At 44.8% G+C, this 25,535-nt stretch overlaps 1 protein-coding gene across 1 annotated transcript in view; it reads right to left on the bottom strand.

The window, feature by feature from the left end:
• The window catches only part of LOC126362967 (cuticle protein 21-like), a 54,611-nt gene that overhangs the window by 5,670 nt on the left and 23,406 nt on the right, over positions 1-25,535 (bottom strand). The gene's annotated exons all lie outside the window — the stretch shown is intronic.

Below are 25,535 nucleotides of genomic sequence, written 5' to 3'. Positions count from 1 at the left end.
TACAGTACGCTTGTTCGCCCAATGCTTGAATACTGCTCAGCAGTGTGGGATCCGCACCAGGTAGGGCTGATAGAAGAGATAGAGAAGATCCAACGGAGAGCAGCGCGCTTCGTTACAGGATCATTTAGCAATTGCGAAAGCGTTACGGAGATGATAGATAAACTCCAGTGGAAGACTCTGCAGGAGAGACGCTCAGTAGCTCGGTACGGGCTTTTGTTAAAGTTTCGAGAACATACCTTCACCGAAGAGTCAAGCAGTATATTGCTCCCTCCTACGTATATCTCGCGAAGAGACCATGAGGATAAAATCAGAGAGATTAGAGCCCACACAGAAGCATACCGACAATCCTTCTTTCCACGTACAATACGAGACTGGAATAGAAGGGAGAACCGATAGAGGTACTCAGGGTACCCTCCGCCACACACCGTCAGGTGGCTTGCGGAGTACGGATGTAGATGTAGATGTAGATGTACTTCAAGTGTTCGATTGGTTTTGTAATATGCTCTGCGAAGGTTTCCGTGGCCACCTTTACAAGGAAACAGCAATTGCCAATACTAATGGCAAATATTTTGCTGCAGATCCTTCCATAGTTACTCGTTTAGTCAGGGCGGTTCTTCATCAATCGCATAAATGATCTAAAAATTTTTAAACAAAGCAAGGTCGAATTGACCGACATAATACTGAAAGACTTTTCATACAGATAATTCACACATGTGTCTAATAGCAGGAACATGATGCAATTAAAATAAATTTAAAAAAAGAATTGCAAGCCGCTTTGACCGAGCTGTTCTAGGCGCTTCAGTCTGGAAACGCGGGACCGCTACGGTCACAGGTTGGAAGCCTGCCTCGGGTATGGATGTGTGTGATGTCCTTAGGTTAGTTAGGTTTACGTAGTTCTAAGTTCTAGGGGACTAATCACCTCAGATGTTACGTCCCATAGTGCTTAGAGCCATTTGAACCATTAAAAAAGAATTAACATGCGATTCATTGTAGGAATTCCTACTTCATACATTTAGGTGCGGCCAGTCAAAGAGAATTTCATAGAGAACAAATTACAGTGCATTGTTCAAATTCCAAAAAATTGTCGTTGTTTACCTGCGAATTTAAACTGTCGAAAAAGAGCGTATTTTTTTCTCAAACATATCTCTTAAGAGGTTCTGAGCACTTAATCTGTACAGAAAAAGCCACAAACGCAAATGAAACACAGCTAGTCAGATTCAACACAACTGCTACAGATATATGGGGCTGAAAGTATGTCAGACTGAGTTTTCGTCGAGTCATGCCAAGAGTGTAAGCGTGCAGCTACACTGCATGACATAAACAATGAAGAACCAGAAGACAAGGTCGAATGTCAAAGTAATTTCTTACACTTACATACAATCAGCGAGTACGTCAACGACTGAAACCGCAATTCCGTGACACTTATAACTGCCACCAGAGTGAATTAGTCTTGTTTAGTGTTATTACCACGCCTGGTAGTGTAGTTAAGGGGCGTGAACCATGTCAGATGTTGAGTGATCACTGTGAAAGACAGGGAGGTGTGTGTACTCGTTTGAGATAGCGTTATCAGCACCTGACAGACTTTTAAAGCGGCCTGGCCTCCTGTGGGTCTCCATTTTGCCAGATGATTGAATCCTCCAATAGCAAGATTTCTGGGTCATTCTGATGTGACACTGGCACGTTGTTTGACTGAAAGTGAATGTGAGGGCAGGCATACTAGTCAGGATTCCAGTAGGCCATTTCTGACAGCCACAAAGGAGGACTGCTGTGTCGTGCACCAAACACTCTGTAACCACTCAACAACTGCACTTTCCATTCTAGAACAGGTGGTGTGGCGACTGCACACTCTAACCTTGTATACCAGTAACACAACCATTTTGTAGTTGCAACACTTCTTTATTGATTACACATGCACATGAATTCATCAGCAGTTATAATCAATTAACAAACATTTGCATATCAAGGCCCTATCCACAATTAGTATTTACAATATTAACCGTCACACTTGTGACAACGGCCCCTTTACGTGCCTGTGACAACAGATAACCAAATGTTTACAATATCGGCTATCATCTTTCTCACTCGATTTTACACTTACTGAAAAGGCAAAATTAATTTGATGCTATCTGACCTGAATAGTACTATTAATTGTTTATCTTATACTTAGCATTCTACGACAGGCAACATTCGGAAGATTCTAGACTTTATGCCAAAACGTCAATTTGATGAACATGTGATGGACTTGAGCAAACGTTAATCTACACTCTTGGAAATGGAAAAAAGAACACATTGACACCGGTGTGTCAGACCCACCATACTTGCTCCGGACACTGCGAGAGGGCTGTACAAGCAATGATCACACGCACGGCACAGCGGACACACCAGGAACCGCGGTGTTGACCGTCGAATAGCACTAGCTGCGCAGCATTTGTGCACCGCCGCCGTCAGTGTCAGCCAGTTTGTTGTGGCATACGGAGCTCCATCACAGTCTTTAACACTGGTAGCATGCCGCGACATCGTGGACGTGAACCGTATGTGGAGTTGACGGACTTTGAGCGAGGGCGTATAGTGGGCATGCGGGAGGCCGGGTGGACGTACCGCCGAATTGCTCAACACGTGGGGCGTGAGGTCTCCACAGTACATCGATGTTGTCGCCAGTGGTCGGCGGAAGGTGCACGTGCCCGTCGACCTGGGACCGGACCGCAGCGACGCACGGATGCACGCCAAGACCGTAGGATCCTACGCAGTGCCGTAGGGGACCGCATCGCCACTTCCCAGCAAATTAGGGACACTGTTGCTCCTGGGGTATCGGCGAGGACCATTCGCAACCGTCTCCATGAAGCTGGGCTACGGTCCCGCTCACCGTTAGGCCGTCTTCCGCTCACGCCCCAACATCGTGCAGCCCGCCTCCAGTGGTGTCGCGACAGGCGTGAATGGAGGGACGAATGGAGACGTGTCGTCTTCAGCGATGAAAGTCGCTTCTGGCTTGGTGCCAATGATGGTCGTATGCGTGTTTGGCGCCGTGCAGGTGAGCGCCACAATCAGGACTGCATACGACCGAGGCACACAGGGCCAACACCCGGCATCATGGTGTGGGGAGCGATCTCCTACACTGGCCGTACACCTCTGGTGATCGTCGAGGGGACACTGAATAGTGCACGGTACATACAAACCGTCATAGAACCCATCGTTCTACCATTCCTAGACCGGCAAGGGAACTTGCTGTTCCAACAGGACAATGCACCTCCGCATGTATCCTGTGCCACACAACGTGCTCTAGAAGGTGTAAGTCAACTACCCTGGCCAGCAAGACCTCCGGATCTGTCCCCCATTGAGCATGTTTGGGACTGGATGAAGCGTCGTCTCACGCGGTCTGCAGGTCCAGCACGAACGTTGGTCCAACTGAGGCGCCAGGTGGAAATGGCATGGCAAGCCGTTCCACAGGACTACATCCAGCATCTCTACGATCGTCTCCATGGGATAATAGCATCCTGCATTGCTGCGAAAGGTGGATATACACTGTACTAGTGCCGACATTGTGCATGCTCTGTTGCCTGTGTCTATTGCCTGTGGTTCTGTCAGAGTGATCATGTGATGTATCTGACCCCAGGAATGTGTCAATAAAGTTTCCCCTTCCTGGGACAATGAATTCACGGTGTTCTTATTTCAATTTCCAGGAGTGTATTACGAGTTCACAAACACACGATCGAAAGGGTGACTTATACTCAGATTTGGGCAATAGGAAATCTTCTGCCTAAAACAAGCCTCTCGTTGAATGGAATAAAGAAATGGCGCGTTAACGGGGTCCGGACGGCCCTGAGTTCAAATCCTGAGATTTCTGTCACACTGCAAGCTCGCGAGGCAAGTCTTGCTCGTGTTGGCCACTAAACACGTTTCTGAAAACAGGAAAACATGAGCAGCAGACACACTGTAGTATATGCAAGTAACATAAGAATATATATATATATTCTTGTGACAATGGCCCCTTTACGTGCCTGTGACAACATATATATATTTATAGAAAAGAAATACCTTAAACATATTACAAGTTAACCAATAAACAGAATTAAGGAGCTTGCTTTCCTTTGATAAAAAAAAAATTAGACACTACGTGAAAAGATGTGTCAGTCCACTCCCAATGACTTATGGTGCACCTTACAAGATAATTTGTCTTTGCTGAATGACTGACACCACATAAATCAAACGTGCAGTACCTAACGTGACAATTAACCTTCAGATAGGCAATAGAAAACTAATGTCACTTTAATAGGTCGCTATTGCAATAAGCACGGCTCCAATGGCCACAGACCAAAATACATATGGCCTCTATCCGATCATAAAATACAATGTGACCTTTATTTATCATGGCCACTTGCCTTCCATACACACAAGAAATTATTAAGAAACAAAAACTACCATTAATTCGTAAAACCAGAAAATTCTAAATCTATAACTAAATTTAGAAATGACGTTCAAATGAACCAGCTACCTTCAGCGTGCCACTGAGCACCAAATCCAAATTTACAAATGTGAGGTGCTATTTCTAGTCACTTTAGTAACATAGTTTTATGGACATTCCAGAACATAACTCTCCTCGCCACCACTGCAGTGAATGTTTTGCTGGCCACTGGCACGAGCAACTGCAACAGTCAACAGCCCTTAAGTACACAATAACATTCACTATATATAGAAGGAGGAACCCACCACAAAAGCTTGGCGATTAACCTTTTCTTCGTGTGAAGTTCACACTCCATCCATCCACTTATCTCTCGAGGTATTAGCAAATACTGGTCACCACTGGCCAGCCGTGTCAGTACAACAACAGCGGCCCATGCTTCTTCGTTGCTCCAACTCAACTGGTCCTCACGGCATACTGCCGTGCCACGTGGCACGGTGTCGCCAACTCTCCACAATGACGTTATCGAAAGCGCGTCACGTCACGTCACGGACTGACTCGGCTCATGAGCGGACCCACTCTCATCGACTTGTGCACGCGCGCCACCATATACAGCCTGCCTCAAAGACGCAAAGAGAACAAGGCACTGGGACAACGACCAAAGATGGGAGTAAGAATCGATGTCGCCTGGCGCCAGAAACCCACTGGCTCAACAGGTAATAGACGGCCCCCAGTTTTCTGTGTCATACACTATGTTATCAAAAGTATCCCTGCACCTGGCTGGAAATGACCTACAAGGGCGTGGCGCCCTCCATCGGTAATGCTCGAATTCAGTATTGTTTTAGCCTACCCTTAGCCTTGATGAGAGCTTCCACTCTCGCAGGCACACGTTCAATCAGGTGCTGGAAGGTTTCTTGGGGAATGGCAGTTTATTCTTTATGGAGTGCTGCACTGAGGAGAGGTATCGATGTCGGTCGGTGAGGCCTGGCACGAAGTAGGCGTTCCAAAACATGCAAAAGGTATTCAACAGAATTTAGGTCAGGACTCTGTGCAGGACAGTCCATTCCATGGATGTGCGTTATGAACAGGTTCTGGATCGTGTTGAAAGATACAATCGCCATCCCCAAATTGCTCTTCAACAGTGGGAAGCAAGAAAGTGCCTAACACGTCAGTGTAGGCCTGTTCTGTAATACTACTACGCAAAACAACAACGGCTGCAAGCCCCCTCTATGACAAACACCACCACACGACATCGCTGCCTCCGAATTTTACTGTTGGCATTACACACGCTGGCAGATAAAGTTCACCGGACATTCACCATACGCACACCATTACATCGGATCGACATTTCGTGTACCATGACTCGTCACTGCACACAACGTTTTTCCACTGTACAGTCAAGCAATGTTTACCCTCCTTACACCAAGCGAGTCGTCGTTTGGCATTTACCGGCGTGATGTGTGGCTTATGAGCAGCCGCTCGATCGTGAAATCCAAGTTTTCTAACCTCCTGCCTAACTGACATAATACTTGCAGTGGATCCTTATGCAGTTTGGAACTCCTGTGTGATGGTCTGGATAGATGTCTGCCTATTACACATTACGACCCTCTTCAACTCTCGGCGGTCTCTGTACGTCAACAGACGAGGTCGGTCTGTAAACTTTTGTGCTGTACGTGTCTGTTCATGTTTCCACTTCACTATGACATCGGAAACAGTGGACCTAATGATGTTTGTGGAAATCTCGCTTAGAGACATATGACACAAATGACACCCAGTCACCTGACCACGTTCGAAGTCAATGAGTTCCGCGTAGCACCCCATTCTGCTCTCTCACGATGTCTAATGACAACTGATATGGAGTATCTGACAGTAGGTGGCAGCACAGTGCACCTAATATGAACAACGTATGTTTTTGGGGGTGTCCGGATACTTTAGATCACATATACTTTAGATCAGATACCACCCTTGGTCGGAGACTAGCAGAACACCACACACGTTTGGAGCGGTACACCGAATGGGAAGCATGAAGTGCTGATGATTGGCGGCACACTGTGTTCAGCGATGAATCGCCTGTCTGGACTCGCCGGAAGGTTGTCATGAATATGACAGTGACCAAATGCTTTGGAGAGGTACAGCTATTGTACACCTGGCATCATAGTATGGTGACTTGTCTTATACAACGGCCTCACGGCATATAGTGATTGGGGGTATTCTGAGGGCGCAACGGTATATCACATACATCCTGCATCACAATATGTTATCTCCCGTGTGACAATATCTTTATGCTCGTCCACACATGGAACACGTCTCTATGAACTGTCTGTGTGATGGTGGGGCACTATGATAGTCAGGTAAATCCCCAGATCTGTAATCAATAGAACGTGTGTGGGACTGTTACCGAAAATATCAGGGATCAGATGCAATAGTTGTGGGCCAACATGCCCATGAGAAGATACAACGGAATTCAGTATTGGGAGGGGAACGGGGAAAGGGGCCAAGTTCTTTGCAAGTTTCACATGATTTTGTAATCTGTACTTTAACTTCACGTACCCTATCTATCCGTGAAGTTTCATTTTGTTTCCTTTTCCCCTATCCTTTATTAGGCAGTGTACAGGTATCGATATAACCGTAAAAAGTGATTCAGGCGTTATAATTTATTGCAGATATCAATCTTAAGCGAAAGAAATGCATATTGCTAACAACAGATGACGAACGCCCATCATATAAGACTAGCATGGTTAATCCTTCGTCTGAACAAAACTTCTGATCATTTCGAACATACATCTACGTATATGTATATTTATAATATTGTTACAATTATTTTATTTTCAATGGAAAATGGTGATAGCAATTCTCTGAAGATAGCCATAGACGTGTAATATTAGTAGTAGTTGTAGTAGAATTAGTAGTAGAGTCATGGTCGAACGCAGATTCTACCTCACCTCACGACAAGACTGACATTAAACCAATTGCAGTTCTCGCAGAATTAAGATAAGTCACGTATGTAAATAACACTCCAACAAATGAATGCTCGATACTCTACGGCAGCAATCAATCAACAACCAAGCTAATTACATACAGTCTTAACTTAATCCACTTGGCTGATTAGATCAACTCATTTTTCCAGTTTTTCGCTCTGTAACTTCTAACTTCTTTCGTTTGTTTTCATACATAAAGAACGAGCCAAAACGATATGATTACCTCCTTGCTAACGTGTTGCTTCACTCTTGGATGGTAATACTGCAACAATTCTGCGTTGCATTGGTATGACAGGTCTTCTGCATGTACCTACGTACTCCATAAACCACCGTACGGTGCATGGCCGAGGCTTCCCTGTACCACTACAAGGCACATCCTTCCCTGTTCCATTCGCAAACAGAACGAGGGAAAAAAGACTATCTATATTCGTCCGTATAAGCCAGAATTTCTCGTATCTAATCGTCGTTGCGCTTACGCAAAATTCTTGTAGCCGGCAGTAAAATCATTCTACAGTCAGCTTCAGATGGTAATTCTCTAAATTTTCTCAATAGTTTTCCTCGAAAAGGACATAGTCTTCCCTCCAAAGACCCCCAATCGAGTTCCCGAAACATATCTGTAAAACTTGCCTGTTGTTCGAAGCTCCCGCTAACAAATCCAACAGCCCCTCTTTTAATTGCTTTGATGTCGTCGTTTAATCCACCATGGTGTGAATCCCAAACAGTCGAGGGGTACTCAAGAAAAGCTCGCATTGGCTTCTTCCTGATCAGCCAACACATTATGACCACCGACCTATTATCGATATAAGCACCTCCAGACAATAGCAGCTTCACCTGGAGAGGAATGACTGCTTGTCAGACAGACGCACGGTGCATGTAGCATCAGTGAGCGCGCTGTTAATGTGTAGAATGGGAAATGCCCCAGATCTACCTGAGTTTTACCGAGGGCAGAGTGTATTGGCCCGAAGGTTCGGCCTAGCATTTCGGAAACTGCACAACTTGTAGGTTGTCGAGGAATTCTGCGGTGTCCTCAACATGTGGCGAAACCAAGTTGAAATTAAATCCAGACATCGTGGGGTTGGGCGGCCAACGCTCATTACTGATGTCGGACGTTGTAGTCTGGGCAGACTGGTAAGACAGGACAGGCAGTGAACTGTGGCAGAACTAACATTACCTTCTTCATGACGCCTATGGTGGGGCGCGAATTTCTCGCCAACCAGGGAAACAGCTTCTCGATCTGAGCAGCTGGGTGGAGACAAGCTTGCGGCGGCTCCATTATGCTCTGGGGAACATTCAGGTGGGCTCCCATGGGTCCAATGTAACTCGTGCAATGCACCATGGCGAGCAAGGAGGCCATACACTGGTTGCAGACCACATACACCCCTTCGTAACCATCGTGTTTCCCGACGGCAGTGGTATTTTTCAACAAGATAATATGCTATGTTACAAGGCCAGAAGTGTGATGGAGTGTTTCGAAGAACGCAGTGTTGAGTTCCAGCCATGTGCTGGCACCCAACTCACCGTAACTGGACCCGATCGAAAACTTCTGGCATGTGACTGAACGTAGCGTCAGAGTTCATTGCTCCTCTCCCCAGAATTGACGGGAATTAGGTGAATTGTGTGTGCAGATGTGGTGCCAGCTCCCTTCAGCTACCTACCAAGGCTTCATTGCTTCCATTCCACGACGTCTCGCCACGGTTATCGGTGCCGAAGGTGAACATACCGGCCATTAGGTAGGTGGTCATAATGTTCTGGCTCATGATTGTATATGCGATCTCCGTTGCAGATGAACCACACTTTCCCAAACATCTCCCAATAAGTCGACCTTTCTCCTTCTCTACTGCAACCCTCAAATGCTCGTTCCATTTCATTTGCCTTGCAACATTACGCAAGATATTTATACGATGTGAATGTTTCAATCAGGACATTACTGATGCCGTATCCGAACATTACGAGTTCACTTTTCCTAGTCATCCGCAATAACTTGCATATTTCTACATTTTGAGCTAGCTACCATTCCGCACACCTACTATAGACTTAGTGTAAGTCATCTTGTATCCTTCACACATATGCAGCTTCGACGCCACGGCATCGTCAGCAAACAACCGCAAATTGCTTCCCATCCCGTCCGCCAGATTATTTATGTATATAAAAACAATAACAGTCGCCTCACACTTCCCTGGGGCAATGCTAACCATACCCTTCTCTCTGATGATCACTCGCCATCGAGGACAACATACTGGGTTCTATTACTTGAGAAGCATTCAAGTCGCTCACATATCTGAAAACCTATTCCATACCCTCGCTCCTTCGTTTACAGTCTTCAGTTGGGCATCGCGTTTTCCTGAAATCTGGAAATATAGAGTCTGTCTGTTGTCCTTCATCCGCAGTTCCCAGTATATCATGTGAGAAAGAGACAAGTTGAGCTTTACATGAGCGATGTTTTCTAAAACCGTTTTGTCCTTGGTAGGGTTCCGGAGTATTTGGTAGCAGATGCCTACGCACAGTTCACATAGTTCCCATGAATTACGGGGCGGTGGTCTGTGGTCCGTAGCTGGCGTCCGATAGCGTCCAGATGTGTTCCTTAGGGGCTCATATCAGACGAATTTGGTGCCCAAGACATGCGCTCACCATCTCGCCTTCAAACCTCTGTAGCACGATTCTGGACTTGTGGCACGGACAGTTGCCCTGCTGTACCCAGACAAGGTGAAGATATGGAGCACGAAGGGATGCACATCCACAGTATTCATGGTGCTTTAGTCCAGCGAAGTACTGCTCCCAACGGTCGGTCCACTTGGCGCAGCGCGTCTTTCGAGGATCTGTTTCCATGGCTGAAAGCGCATCCGGTTACAACCGTAGACTTACTGTATGAACAGTCGTGATTCATTCGATCAGGCGACATGTTTCCAATCTCCATGGTCCCGTGGCCACTGCAGTCGTAATTGACGGTGTCAGTGGCTCAACGTAGGAGCACTTAGGGGTCATATGTTTGGGAGCGCAATGTTCAATAATGTTCGCTGAATGGTGTGTCCAAAAGCACTTGTGGCGTCTGCCGCAAATCACTGCATGTCCTGCTTTGCAGAGCTTAGTTTCTGACGCCCACGTCGTGTGATGCGTCGACGCCCAACATTTGGTCGCCTATCGTTCTTCAACCACTTCCAATTGATGCTTACGACAGAAGGACGTGGACAGCCGAAGAGCTTCGCCGTTTCCAAGACCCTCGTACCTAGAACAAAAAAAAAAAAAAATCCTTTGTTAAAGTCATGCATGTCAGTGAATTTCACCTTGCCCTTACTGGAACTAGAATGATTCCCTATTCGTCTCTGCTCCGCATACGTACATTCCTTACAGCGTCACGTGTCCACAACGCCCCCTGGCGACAGTGGGACTTGTGGTGTACAGTAGTCAATTGTTTGTTCAATCTACAAGGGGTCCATTGCAAAGAATGTTTTCAAATTTGAACAGCATATTATTGAGGTAGGGGAAAACGCCAAGGAAAAACAAACATTAACGAAAATTTGACCAATACATGGCGATGTAAGAGACATAGTAAGCACACCAACAGACGTGGCTCACACGACTATTCCTCAATTGTCGTCCGAGACACCCAACATGACTGTCTCCATGAAGGATGCCCCGCGGCTGGTGAAGCTTTTTTCAAGAATGCTCACTGTACACCAGTCGCCTTGAAGAATCTGTGGTTTCTTAAGAATGTGAAAGTAATCATTGGTCCTATGTCTGCTAGGGGTCAGGAGAAATTGATTACAAAATTCTAAAAGAGAGGTTATTTTGGTGCTATGAGGCAGACGGAGAGAAACAGCTGATCCGACATCTGTCGAAGACGTGGCTGCAGCATTCACAAGTAAAAAATGGCTCTGAGCGCTATGGGTCTTAACATCTGAGGTCATCAGTGCTCTAGAACTTTTTTTTGGTCATCAGTCTACTGACTGGTTTGATGCGGCCCGCCACGAATTGCTTTCCTGTGCTAACCTCTTCATCTCAGAGTAGCACTTGCAACCTACGTCCTCAATTATTTGCTTGACGTATTCCAGTCTCTGTCTTCCTCTACAGTTTTTGCCCTCTACAGCTCCCTCTAGTACCATGGAAGTCATTCCCTCATGTCTTAGCAGATGTCCTATCATCCTGTCCCTTCTCCTTATCAGTGTTTTCCACATATTCCTTTCCTCTCCGATTCTGCGTAGAACCTCCTCATTCCTTACCTTATCAGTCCACCTAATTTCCAACAATTTCCCCACATCTCAAATGCTTCGATTCTCTTCTGTTCCGGTTTTCCCACAGTCCATGTTTCACTACCATACAATGCTGTACTCCAGACGTACATCCTCAGAAATTTCTTCCTCAAATTAAGGCCGGTATTTGATATTAGTAGACTTCTCTTGGCCAGAAATGCCTTTTTTTCCATAGCGAGTCTGCTTTTGATGTCCTCCATGCTCCGTCCGTCATTGGTTGTTTTACTGCTAGAACTTAGAACTACTTAAACCTAACTAACCTAAGGATATCACACACATCCATGCCCGAGGCAGGATTCGAACCTGCGACCGTAGCAGTCGCGCGGTTTCGGACTCAAGCACCTAGAATCGCTCGGCCACTGCGGCCGGCTATTCACGAGTATACAAGAGGTAGCGTGTAAACATTAAGTGCACAAGGAATTGCCCAGGCACTGCACATGCCTACGAGCACGACGAAACATACTGAATTGCTATCCATGGGCGTACAAAATCACTCATGTTCAGGAGTTTCTTCCCGTTGGCCTGCCAGCAAGACAAACATTCGCTCTGGAATTATTTGTTCACATGTAAGTGGGCAATGAATGGCCATGGAGCATTCTGTGAAGGTTCGAAGCACATTTGCATCTCCAAGGATATGTCAATACGCAGAACTGCAGAATATGAGCAACGGAAAATTCGCACTGGTACCTCTTCAGTGTGTAAAGGTGACTGGTACGGGTTTACGGCATCGTTTATCATAGGGGCGTAGTTTACTGAGGAGATGCGTCCTGCGGGTCCTGCCACCTGTACCGTCACTGGCAAACGCTATGAGAGTTTTACACACCAACATCATTCCAGCCATTCCACTCGGTGAGTGTGTGGGTAGGATCATTTTTACGCAAGTTGGCGCTCCTCCGCACATTGGACAGCCAGTGAAATGGCTGCTGCAGAGACATTTTGCAGATGCTAGAATTACCAGCCGTCATGTCACTGCAGTCAAGCTGTCCCGATCACCTGATCTTCTTACGTGTGTCTTCTGGCTGTGGAGTTGTTGAAAGGTGTTGCGTTCTGTGCTCCTGTTACAAACGTAGCTGAAATAAAGACGTACAATGCGCAACGTATTCTGAACGTGACCTCTGAGACACTCCGATCTATTTCGAACATGCTTTTCTTGATTTCAACTTAGGCAGAAAGCGGTGGAGAGCATATTGAACATGTCTTGTGCCAGTTTCACTACAGTTGGAAACCGACGTCATTTTGCTGTTTATGCGGTTTTATTCCGAAGACAATTAAAACTCTATGCAGTTTGCGTTTCGTCTTGGAGTTGGTTGATCCAGATCGATCAACTTGCTGATAGTGGAAGAATAACGAACTGCTAGGGTATTCTTGATCGCAGCCACAGTTCAAAAACAGCAAAACTTCCTTGCAGCCTCGAGTGAAACGACACGTAGTATTGTTTTGGATGTAGAAAGAGCCAATGTAGTCGTGTGTGGTTTCAAATGTGTCGTACTTTGAAGGTGGCCACTTTTAGTGGAACACAGCTAGAGAATACGTAAGTTTGCAGCATCAGTTTTGTACCTTTTGTGATATATCTTGCAATAAGGCATTTTTTGTGAAGCATATGAACATGTATATAATAAACTGCTAATCCACCTGAACGAGTCTTATCAGTTTTCGTGAAATTAGTCGCAGCCTTAGGACTCAGTTCCTGGTTTACAGGCAGCTGTGCACTAACATGTCAAGATACATAGTTCCTCAATAAATCAAGTAATATCATCTATTTTTCACCTAGTCACGAATTTCGTTACTAATTGTTACAAATGTATTGGTCATTCTCAAAAGATTTACGTACCTCCAATTTTGAATACGTTCGAGACGGAGTCCAGTCTCAAGGTAACGATGTTTTAATTTATTTTTTCTTTACTAGTAAATCTGCTCGCACCAAATTTTTCATACAGTATGCACAAACACTATCTAAATGCAGCTGCATAACTATATCGTTGTACGACACATAGTTCAGGAGATACGGGCCAGTCCAGGGTATGGGTATGGTCTGTCTCGACAGTGTTACGATATCAAGTCCAACTATTGCAATATACACTCCTGGAAATGGAAAAAAGAACACATTGACACCGGTGTGTCAGACCCACCATACTTGCTCCGGACACTGCGAGAGGGCTGTACAAGCAATGGTCACACGCACTGCACAGCGGACACACCAGGAACCGCGGTGTTGGCCGTCGAATGGCGCTAGCTGCGGAGCATTTGTGCACCGCCACCGTCAGTGTCAGCCAGTTTGCCGTGGCATACGGAGCTCCATCGCAGTCTTTAACACTGGTAGCATGCCGCGACAGCGTGGACGTGGACCGTATGTGCAGTTGACGGACTTTGAGCGAGGGCGTATAGTGGGCATGCGGGAGGCCGGGTGGACGTACCGCCGAATTGCCTAACACGTGGGGCGTGAAGTCTCCACAGTACATCGATGTTGTCGCCAGTGGTCGGCGGAAGGTGCACGTGCCCGTCGACCTGGGACCGGACCGCAGCGACGCACGGATGCACGCCAAGACCGTAGGATCCTACGCAGTGCCGTAGGGGACCGCACCGCCACTTCCCAGCAAATTAGGGACACTGTTACCATTCGCAACCGTCTCCATGAAGCTGGGCTACGGTCCCGCACACCGTTAGGCCGTCTTCCTCTCACGCCCCAACATCGTGCAGCCCGCCTCCAGTGGTGTCGCGACAGGCGTGAATGGAGGGACGAATGGAGACGTGTCGTCTTCAGCAAAGAGAGTCGCTTCTACCTTGCTGCCAATGATGGTCGTATGCGTGTTTGGCGCCGTGCAGGTGAGCGCCACAATCAGGACTGCATAAGACCGAGGCACACAGGGCCAACACCCGGCATCATGGTGTGGGGAGCGATCTCCTATACTGGCCGTATACCTCTGGTGATCGTCGAGGGGACACTGAATAGTGCACGGTACATCCAAACCGTCATCGAACCCATCGTTCTACCATTCCTAGACCGGCAAGGGAACTTGCTGTTCCAACAGGACAATGCACCTCCGCATGTATCCTGTGCCACACAACGTGCTCTAGAAGATGTAAGTCAACTACCCTGGCCAGCAAGACCTCCGGATCTGTCCCCCATTGAGCATGTTTGGGACTGGATGAAGCGTCGTCTCACGCGGTCTGCAGGTCCAGCACGAACGTTGGTCCAACTGAGGCGCCAGGTGGAAATGGCATGGCAAGCCGTTCCACAGGACTACATCCAGCATCTCTACGATCGTCTCCATGGGAGAATAGCATCCTGCATTGCTGCGAAAGGTGGATATACACTGTACTAGTGCCGACATTGTGCATGCTCTGTTGCCTGTGTCTATGTGTCTGTGGTTCTGTCAGTGTGATCATGTGATGTATCTGACCCCAGGAACGTGTCAATAAAGTTTCCCCTTCCTGGGACAATGAATTCACGGTGTTCTTATTTCAATTTCCAGGAGTGTATTTCAGTTTTAAAAACCTACAATGCTTCCTTCTCAAAAGCGTTTTAATGTAAAAGTGCGCTTTCTGAAGACGAGATACCAATTATTAAAATAACGTACCTGTCCATTCTCAGACGTTAAGTCAAGTAACTCACAACCTGTTCTCCAACTTACAGCTATCAGAGACGTAACTTCGTACTGAAGACCAACAGCACTGGCTCCTGTAGTGTAGCGGAGAGCACGCTAGCTTACGAGACAGGAGAGCCTTACGCGATTAGGCTGATGCTGCACTGGTCCCCAATTTCCGCCCCAGAATGTACGGTACAAAAACAGTTAAAATACGACAGCACACAGAGCAAAGTTCACGCAATTTACAGACAGGTGGGTCGTACGACTTATCTCCCTCAGGAAACTTAAGGACTGCGACGACAGGAAGGGTATGAGACTGCAAATTTAAAGAAAATAAGTTTGACAAATCCTGAGTACAGCGGATCCCGTACTAGACGCAGTGAACGCTAAGTCCGAGCATCACGTTAAGTGCCTAACGCAGAAAAATAACTCCCAAAATTTCAAATGTTAACTTGTGTCATAAATGTCAAATCCTCTCATATACGAGGCCCTAAATTTTACAGCATGGCGTAACGGAATGGCGTCGTGAATGCCGCGGATATAGCCCAGCGAGGTCGATCAGTAATTAGAATGTTCGCTCCGGCTGTCCTAATTTACGAATTACCTGTTTTAACTAAATCACTTCAGACAAGGCAATAACGAGGCCATTCACGGTTACATGGCTCATCTTTGCAGTCTCCCTACCTTCCCTTCACTTTCCCTCCCACATACACTCTCCCTTTTTCTCTCTTTATCCTCTCTCTCTCTCTCTCTCTCTCTCTCTCTCTCTCTCTCTCTTTGTTTGTTCTTAGCTTCATTCGTCTCGCTCTTTAAAAGTATCTCGATGAGATCAAGGCTAGAATTTCACCCGTAGTGAAATTAATTTATGATTAAGTAATTTAAACTTTTTGGTTCTGTTTCAGTCGTATTCCTACGATAGAAAAGCTCTTTTTCTGGCAACGTCAGATGAAAGTCAAATGCAGGACACTGCTTCAGGCACATCCTACCTGGCTACTCTGGGATCCTAGAGACAGTAAGTGTTGTGAATGAAGCGTCGGTGTGCCCGCGTCTAGACAAACAACAATAGAGATATTGTAGGGAACACTGATATCAAGCAATCTGTTACGTATAGTGAAACGAATATCTGTTGCTAATATCAGTTCATATACTTGAAGAGGGGAGTAGGAGCGGAAGAAAGAGAGCTTTTGAAACAGTTTCTCCTCTTAGGCCAAAGTAAGACGACTTACGGAGAAATGATTCCTAAGAATTCATAAATGTTCCACTACGCACTGCTTTCGTTGCAATCAGTTCACGAAAAAACAGTTCAATAACAGCACTAAAAATCACATATTTAGAATCAGATGGTAACTTACCCAAAGTAAGCTTGTATTGTATTGTATTGTATTGTATGTTAACCGGTGACCTAGAAACGACGAAGAGGCTCCATCCCCACCGCAGCCGCAGTGGTCCACAACCCCACGACGACTACCGCAGTCCGCTTCACCCCTCAGCCGCCCCACACCGAACCCAGGGTTACTGTGCGCTTCGGCCCCCGGTGGACCCCCCAGGGAATGTCTCACACCAGACGATGGAACCCCTATGTTTGCATGGTAGAGTAAAAGTGGTGTACGCGTACGTGGAGAACTTGTTTGCGGAGCAAGCGCCGACATGGTGTAACTGAGGCGGAATAAGGGGACCCAGCCCGCATTCGCCGAGGCAGATGGAAGACCGCCTAAAAACCATGCACAGACTGGCCGGTTCACCGGACCTCGACACAAATCCACCGGGCGGATTCGTGCCGGGGATGAAGCGCTCCTTCCCACACGTAAAGCCGTGCGTTAGACCGTACGGACAACTGGGCGGGCCAAAGTAAGTTTTATGAATAAAATACTAGAATATAGTGCTAGGAAAACAATTTCTACTCGAGAATGAGATTTCCACTCTGCATCGGAGTGTGCACTGATATGAAACTTCCTGGCAGATCAAAACTGTGTGCCGGACCAAGACTCGAACTCAGGACCTTTGCGTTTCGCGGGCAAGTGCTCTACCATCTGAGCTACCCAAGCACGACTCACACCCTGTCCTCACAGCTTTACTTCTGCCAGTACCCCGTCTCCTACCTTCCAAACTTTACAGAAGCTCTCCTGCGAACCTTGCAGAACTAGCACTCCTGAAAGAAAGGATTTTGCGGAGACATGGCTTAGCCACAGCCTAGGGGATGTATCGGGTAATATCAACAGCAGCAGAAAGTGGTATAACAGGTGTGGGATTCGATATGAATAGGAAGGTAGGGCAGAGGGTCTGTTACTGTGAACAGTTCAGTGACCGGGTTGCTCTAATCAGAATCGACAGCAGACCAACACCGACAACGATAGTTCAGGTAAACATGCCGACGTCGCAAACCGAAGATGAACAGATAGAGAAAGTGTATGAGGATATTGAAAGGTTAATGCAGTATGTAAAGGGGGACGAAAATCTAATAGTCATGGGCGACTGGAATGCAGTTGTAGGGGAAGGAGTAGAAGGAGTAGAAGGAAAGGTTGCAGGAGAATATGGGCTTGGGACAAGGAATGAAAGAGGAGAAAGACTAATTGAGCTCTGTAACAAGTTTCAGCTAGTAATAGCGAATACCCTGTTCAAGAATCACAAGAGGAGGAGGTATACTTGGAAAAGGCCGGGAGATACGGGAAGATTTCAATTAGATTACATCATGGTCAGACAGAGATTCCGAAATCAGATACTGGATTGTAAGGCGTACCCAGGAGCAGATATAGACTCAGATCACAATATAGTAGTGACGAAGAGTAGGCCGAAGTTCAAGACATTAGTCAGGAAGAATCAATACGCAAAGAAGTGGGATACAGAAGTTCTAAGGAATGACGAGATACGTTTGAAGTTCTCTAACGCTATAGATACAGCAATAAGGAAGAGCGCAGTAGGCAACACAGTTGAAGAGGAATGGACGTCTCTAAAAAGGGCCATCACAGAAGTTGCGGAGGAAAACATAGGTACAAAGAAGGTAGCTGCGAAGAAACCATGGGTAACAGAAGAAATACTTCAGTTGATTGATGAAAGGAGGAAGTACAAACATGTTCCGGGAAAATCAGGAATACAGAAATACAGGTCGCTGAGGAATGAAATAAATAGGAAATGCAGGGAAGCTAAGACGAAATGGCTGCAGGAAAAATGTGAAGACATCGAAAAAGATATGATTGTCGGAAGGACAGACTCAGCATACAGGAAAGTCAAAACAACCTTTGGTGACATTTAAAAAAAAGTAACGGTGGTAACATTAAGAGTGCAACGGGAATTCCACTGTTAAATGCAGAGGAGAGAGCAGATAGGTGGAAAGAATACATTGAAAGCCTCTATGAGGATGAAGATTTGTCTGATGTGATAGAAGAAGAAGCAGGAGTCGATTTACAAGAGATAGGGGATCCAAAATTAGAATCGGTATTTAAAAGAGCTTTGGAGGACTTACGGTCAAATAAGGCAGAAGGGATAGATAACATTCCATCAGACTTTCTAAAATCATTAGGGGAAGTGGCAACAAAACGACTATTCAAGTTGGTGTGTAGAATATATGAGTCTGGCGACATACCATCGACTTTCGGAAAAGCATCATCCACACAATTCCGAAGACGGCAAGAGGTGACAAGTGCGAGAATTACCGCACAATCATCTTAACAGCTCATGCATCGAAGCTGCTTACAAGAATAATATACAGAAGAATGGAAAAGAAAATTGAGAATTCGTTAGGTGACGATCAGTTTGGCTTTAGGAAAAGAAAGGCACGAGAGAGGCAATTCTGACGTTACGGCTAATAATGGAAGCAAGGCTAAAGAAACATCAAGACACGTTCATAGGATTTGTCTATCTGCAAAAAGCGTTCGACAATATAAAATGGTGCAAGCTGTTCAAGATTCTGAAAAAAGTAGGGGGAAGCTATAGGGAGAGACGGGTCACATACAATATGTACAAAAACCAAGAGGGAATATTAAGAGTGGACGATCAAGAACGAAGTGCTCGTATTAAGAAGGGAGTAAGACAAGGCAGTAGCCTTTCGCCCCTACTCTTCATTCTGTACATCGAGGAAGCAATGATGGAAATAAAAGAAAGGATAAGGAGTGGAATTAAAATACAAGGTGAAAGGATATCAATGATACTATTCGCTGATGACATTGCTAACCTGAGTGAAAGTGAAGAAGAATTAAATGATCTGCTGAACGGAATGAACAGTCTAATGAGTACACAGTATGGTTTGAGAGTAAATCGGAGAAAGACGAAGGTAATGAGAAGAAGTAGAAATGAGAACAGCGAGAAACTTAACATCAGGATTGATGGTCACGAAGTAAATGAAGTTAAGGAATTCTGCTACCTAGGCAGTAAAATAACCAATGACGGACGGAGCAAGTAGGACATCAAAAGCAGACTCGCTATGGCAAAAAAGGCATTTCTGGCCAAGAGAAGTCTACTAATATCAAATACCGGCCTTAATTTGAGGATGACATTTCTGAGGATGTACGTCTGGAGTACAGCATTGTATGGTAGTGAAACATGGACTGTGGGAAAACCGGAACAGAAGAGAATCGAAGAATTTGAGATGTGGTGCTATAGACGAATGTTGAAAATTAGGTGGACTGATAAGGTAAGGAATGAGGAGGTTCTACGCAGTATCGGAGAGGATAGGAATATGTGAAAAACACTGATAAGGAGAAGGGACAGGATGATAGGACATCGCTAAGACATGAGGGAATGACTTCCATGGTACTAGAGGGAGCTGTAGAGGGCAAAAACTGTAGAGGAAAACAGAGATTGGAATACGTCAAGCAAATAATTGAGGACGTAGGTTGCAAGTGCTACTCGGAGATGAAGAGGTTAGCACAGGAAAGGAATTCGTGGCGGGCCGCATCAAACCATTCAGTAGACTGGTTCAAATGGCTCTGAGCACTATGCGACTTAACATCTGTGGTCATTAGTCGCCTAGAACTTAGAACTAATTAAACCTAACTAACCTAAGGACATCACACACATCCATGCCCGAGGCAGGATTCGAACCTGCGACCGTAGCAGTCGCACGCTTCCGGACTGAGCGCCTAGAACCGCGAGACCACCGCGGCCGGCTTCAGTAGACTGATGACCCCCCCCCCCCCCCCCCCCAAAAAAAAGGGGATGTTTCCAGAATGAGTTTTTCTCTCTGCAGCGGAGTGTGCGCAGGAGAGTTTCTGTAAAGTTTGGAAGGTAGGAGATGAGATACTGGCAGAAGTAAAGCTGCAACGACGGGGATTGAGTCGTGCTTGAGTGCACTTGCCCGTGAAAGGCAAAGGTCCCGAGTTTAAGTCTCGGTCCGGCGATCTCTGCCAGGAAGTTTCAATTTCTATTCGAGGTAATAATAAGTTTCAAATGAAAAAGCATATGCGTTAGTTTGGTATTTATATATTTGTTTGCTTTCCTTTGTGAGGTTTGTCATTTATTGTGTAAACAACATATATCTAGCAGTCTACTTCAACATGACCTGCAACAAAAAGAATTTCTCTTAACCTTATGTTCTGGAATCTCATTAGGAAATATAGTATTCGATCAATACAATTATAATCATAATCTATCTCGACCAATTACACATAACAGTCCGTTTAAATACTGGTGCTGCAGAGCTGATCACCACGTCCCGACACCAGATCAAGACACATATAAACAACAAGAAATACAACAGGGCCTTAACGTTCTCCGTGTTTTCAGCGCGATGCTTCCCTGTAAGTAGATGTCTACTTAAAGTTATCAATCTCAGCAATTTCACAAATTTACACCGCTTTATAATTTTTACATCAGTTTATTTCATGATGCTTGCAAGGAAACTCACACCAGTGGAACACTATCTGCTTATCCACACCCTGACGTGCCTCAACACATCGCTCTTAAACATAAAAAGTGTCCAATTCATAAATTCCTTAAAACTATCGGTCATCATTTTAGTGTGGAATTTGCTTCTCTAAAACTACTTATAGAAAACACCATTATGAAGTTTTGTTCTTCGGCAACATCCTCTGCGCCCCACCTCTCACACTGCTAGTCTCCATGAAAAATACGAAGCCAAATCATCTGACGAGCCTTTGAGATATGTTGTTCAATACATCATAAAATAGTGCATCACTATGACACGTCAACCTTTGTCTGTCATCATGTTCCTTTGGTTCACACACACAGCCAATCGGTAACCCCAACATTATGGTAAGGTACAGTCACACGTATCACTGTTCCAAATCCTTCTCATATAGGTTGGATATGGTACGTGATCAAATATAGAGAGGACCATTTCCTGAGATGGATATATACACAGCGATTCCTATTCGAACCTGCAAATATTTCACGTGTAAGTCTGTCAGTGTCACAGTTATATTATGCTTCTCGATAGTCCTTGTTATCTTACTTATTTTTGCTACATTGGTAACAATACAATCGCTGCCAGTATAACAGAGGATATTTTAGGTGTAGATTGGATGAGTAGCATCTCATGTATCAGAAAACCAAGTCAATACATATTAAAATACTTCCGCTTACATCTATGACATACATTAGTTTCGGATCATATTTGCAAATAGTGTGAAACGTAAACTTGTGAAATCACTTTTTCTACCGAATCTCTCCTATCGTGATGCGCTCCAACGAATAGTGAGAAAGTTAGTCGGCTAAAACTAAGCACGTATGGTTTCGTGCGGTGGATCTACAACATACATCAGTTTGGCCATGTCAGTGCATCATATACCCAGTTATGAATGTCGCGGTCAGACAAGTTCCGTAACTACCATACAATGTATCTATAAGGGGCGAAGGCCGTACAATACAAAATCGGTATGCCAATCAGTCAGATTGCCGTGATATACGAGCACCAGGCTGAAGATACCCGTTTGGTACAGCACAGTGTGATGCTGTCTGAAGAAGACCGAAAGTAACTGCTGCACATACTCGTCCGACAACAATCGTCGACCTATAAAGGGCTTTTTAAGGGACTAATGGCGTGATTATCGCATGTGGAGGGATCAAGAGTATAAGGCAGGTTCTCGAGTGTCTCCCACTTGAGTTGGCGAAACTTCTGCGTTGCGACATTTTCGATGAGGCGACGTGCGTTATCGAGAACCAGCATCACCCATTGGCGCACAATTCCACAATGGTGATGTTCGACAGCCTTGCTGTCCCCTACATGTCCTTCATTCTTCGATGGATCTCTACCAAATACTAAGTGATGTAATTGTAAATGATGTTTTTCAGAAAATTATTAAGTGGTTCTCAGCAAACGGACTCTCTTTAAATTTTGATAAAACACAGTATATACAGTTTCGTACAGTAAATGGCACAACTCCAGTAATAAATATAAACTTTGAACAGAAGTCTGTAGCTAAGGTAGAATTTTCTAAATTTTCAGGTGTGTCCATTGATGAGAGGTTAAACTGGAAAAACACATTGATGGTCTGCTGAAACGTCTGAGTTCAGCTACGTATGCTAATAGGGTTATTGCAAATTTTGGTGATACGAATCTCAGTAAACTAGCTTATTATGCCTACTTTCACTCACTGCTTTCGTATGGCATCATATTCTGGGGTAATTCATCGTTGAGTAGAAACGTATTCATTGCTCAAAAACGTGTAATCAGAATAATTGCTGGAGCCCACCCACGATCATCCTGCAGACATCGATTTAAGGATCTAGGGATCCTCACAGTAACCTCACAGTATATATATTCACTGATGAAATTTGTTGTTAATAATCCAACCCAGTTCAAGTGTAACCGCCGTGTGCATAGCTGTAACACCAGGAGAAAGGATGATCTTCACTATGCAGGGTTAAATCTGACTTTGGCACAGAAAGGGGTAAATTATGCTGCCACAAAAGTCTTTGGTCACCTACCAAACAGCATCAAAATCCTGACAGGTAGTCAACCAACATTTAAAAATAAATTAAAAGAATTTCTAGATGACAACTCCTCCTACTCATTGGCTGAATTTTTAGATATAAATTAAGGGAGGGAAAAAAACTAACTTAAACATTAGTGTCATGCAATATTTTGCGTAATGTAATATCGTGTACAGACATCTTTCATTAACCTGACACGTTCCACATCATTACGAAGTGTCGTATTCATGATCTATGGAACATGTATTAATCTAATCTAATCTAATCTACCGACGTTTGTCCTTCGGCAGCCAAGGAAAGAATAACAGCACGTTGGTCCTGCTTGGTTGCATTTGGTAATAACGTCGCCACTGTTTATGTTTCCGTTTTTTCGGCAAGCACGTCGCCAAGACACGAATACCACACTAATCCCTTACCGACGTGTCGGTACTTAGATACTCGCAACGGAGTCGCGCTGCGTTGTGTGTATGCTGCAGCAACGCCCCAAAACGGAAACTGTTTGACCGCCCTCTATCGTCTCTTGAGTGAGCGTACATTCCAGCACCTCGCAGTAGAGATTAACTACAGTATCTTATCATAATGTAAACATAAGGTAAGGAAGGAAGAAAAACTAGTGTTCAATGTCCTGTCAACATCGGGATCATTAGAGACGGAATAGAGGCTGGGAATGTTGGAAGGATGAAGAAGGAAATCGTCCGTGACTTTTGAAAGGAATCATTTCGGCATTTGCGTGGGGCGATTAAGAGAAATCACAGAAAACAAAAATGCGACTCCAGAGTGCTAACCACTGCGCCAACCCGTTCGGTGGATTACAAGTCTCCCTTACCTAGCATCCCAGGCGAACACATCCATAAAACGAAAATATTCACCAATTTCTTCTCTATCAGTTTTTTCCGACTTTGGAACAAGCTACCATGCACTCTACGATGTATTGAATCCTCTGTTGCACGTAAGGCCTTCTGTCACGCTTATCACCTTTCCCCAAGAATGACCGTATATAAGATTTTCCTCTAGAAAACATTAAAGCATATGCTCTCCCTTTCCCCAGCTACACTTTATTGTCCTTGCATTTCTCAAGCAGTAATCCCACTTTATTTTCCCCTATGTTAATAGTTTGTGTTTTATCATATTCCGCCTTCTCGCTTTTATCTCCTCTAATGTCATGTCCATTCCTGTCAGTGGGTGTCTTTACTGTTGTACTGCCTTGATCTAATATAAACTCTATTTTTCTCAGCTATTTAGGTCTAACTGTTGGTGCTACATAGATATGTTATTACATGCTTGTAGTAATTAATGCAATATAAACATGTAGAATGCCTTGTTGAGAAAGAAAACTGGCGTTCTACGGATCGGAGCGTGGAATGTCAGATCCCTTAATCGGGCAGGTAGGTTAGAAAATTTAAAAAGGGAAATGGATAGGTTAAAGTTAGATATAGTGGGAATTAGTGAAGTTCGGTGGCAGGAGGAACAAGACTTCTGGTCAGGTGACTACAGGGTTATAAACACAAAATCAAATAGGGGTAATGCAGGAGTAGGTTTAATTATGAATAGGAAAATAGGAATGCGGGTAAGCTACTACAAACAGCATAGTGAACGTATTATTGTGGCCAAGATAGATACGAAGCCCACACCTACTACAGTAGTACAAGTTTATATGCCAACTAGCTCTGCAGATGATGAAGAAATTGAAGAAATGTACGATGAAATAAAAGAAATTATTCAGATAGTGAAGAGAGACGAAAATTTAATAGTAATGGGTGACTGGAATTCGAGTGTAGGAAAAGGGAGAGAAGGGAACATAGTAGGTGAATATGGATTGGGGCTAAGAAATGAAAGAGGAAGCCGCCTAGTAGAATTTTGCACAGAGCACAACTTAATCATAGCTAACACTTGGTTTAAGAATCATGAAAGAAGGTTGTATACGTGGAAGAACCCTGGAGATACTAAAAGGTATCAGATAGATTATATAATGGTAAGACAGAGATTTAGGAACCAGGTTTTAAGTTGTAAGACATTTCCAGGGGCAGATGTGGACTCTGACCACAATCTATTGGTTATGACCTGTAGATTAAAACTGAAGAAACTGCAAAAATGTGAGAAATTAAAGAGATGGGACCTGGATAAACTGAAAGAACCAGAGGTTGTACAGAGTTTCAGAGAGAGCATAAGGGAACAATTGACAGGAATAGGGGAAAGAAATACAGTAGAAGAAGAATGGGTAGCTCTGAGGGATGTAGTAGTGAAGGCAGCAGAGGATAAAGTAGGTACAAAGACGAGGGCTGCTAGAAATCCTTGGGTAACAGAAGAAATATTGAATTTAATTGATGAAAGGAGAAAATATAAAAATGCAGTAAATGAAGCAGGCAAAAAGGAATACAAACGTCTCAAAAATGAGATCGACAGGAAGTGCAAAATGGCTAAACAGGGATGGCTAGAGGAC

This window comes from Schistocerca gregaria, chromosome 1 (genome assembly GCF_023897955.1).
Source record: "Schistocerca gregaria isolate iqSchGreg1 chromosome 1, iqSchGreg1.2, whole genome shotgun sequence".
NCBI classification, from domain to species: domain Eukaryota; kingdom Metazoa; phylum Arthropoda; class Insecta; order Orthoptera; family Acrididae; genus Schistocerca; species Schistocerca gregaria.
This window is presented reverse-complemented; position numbering and strand designations above follow the sequence as displayed.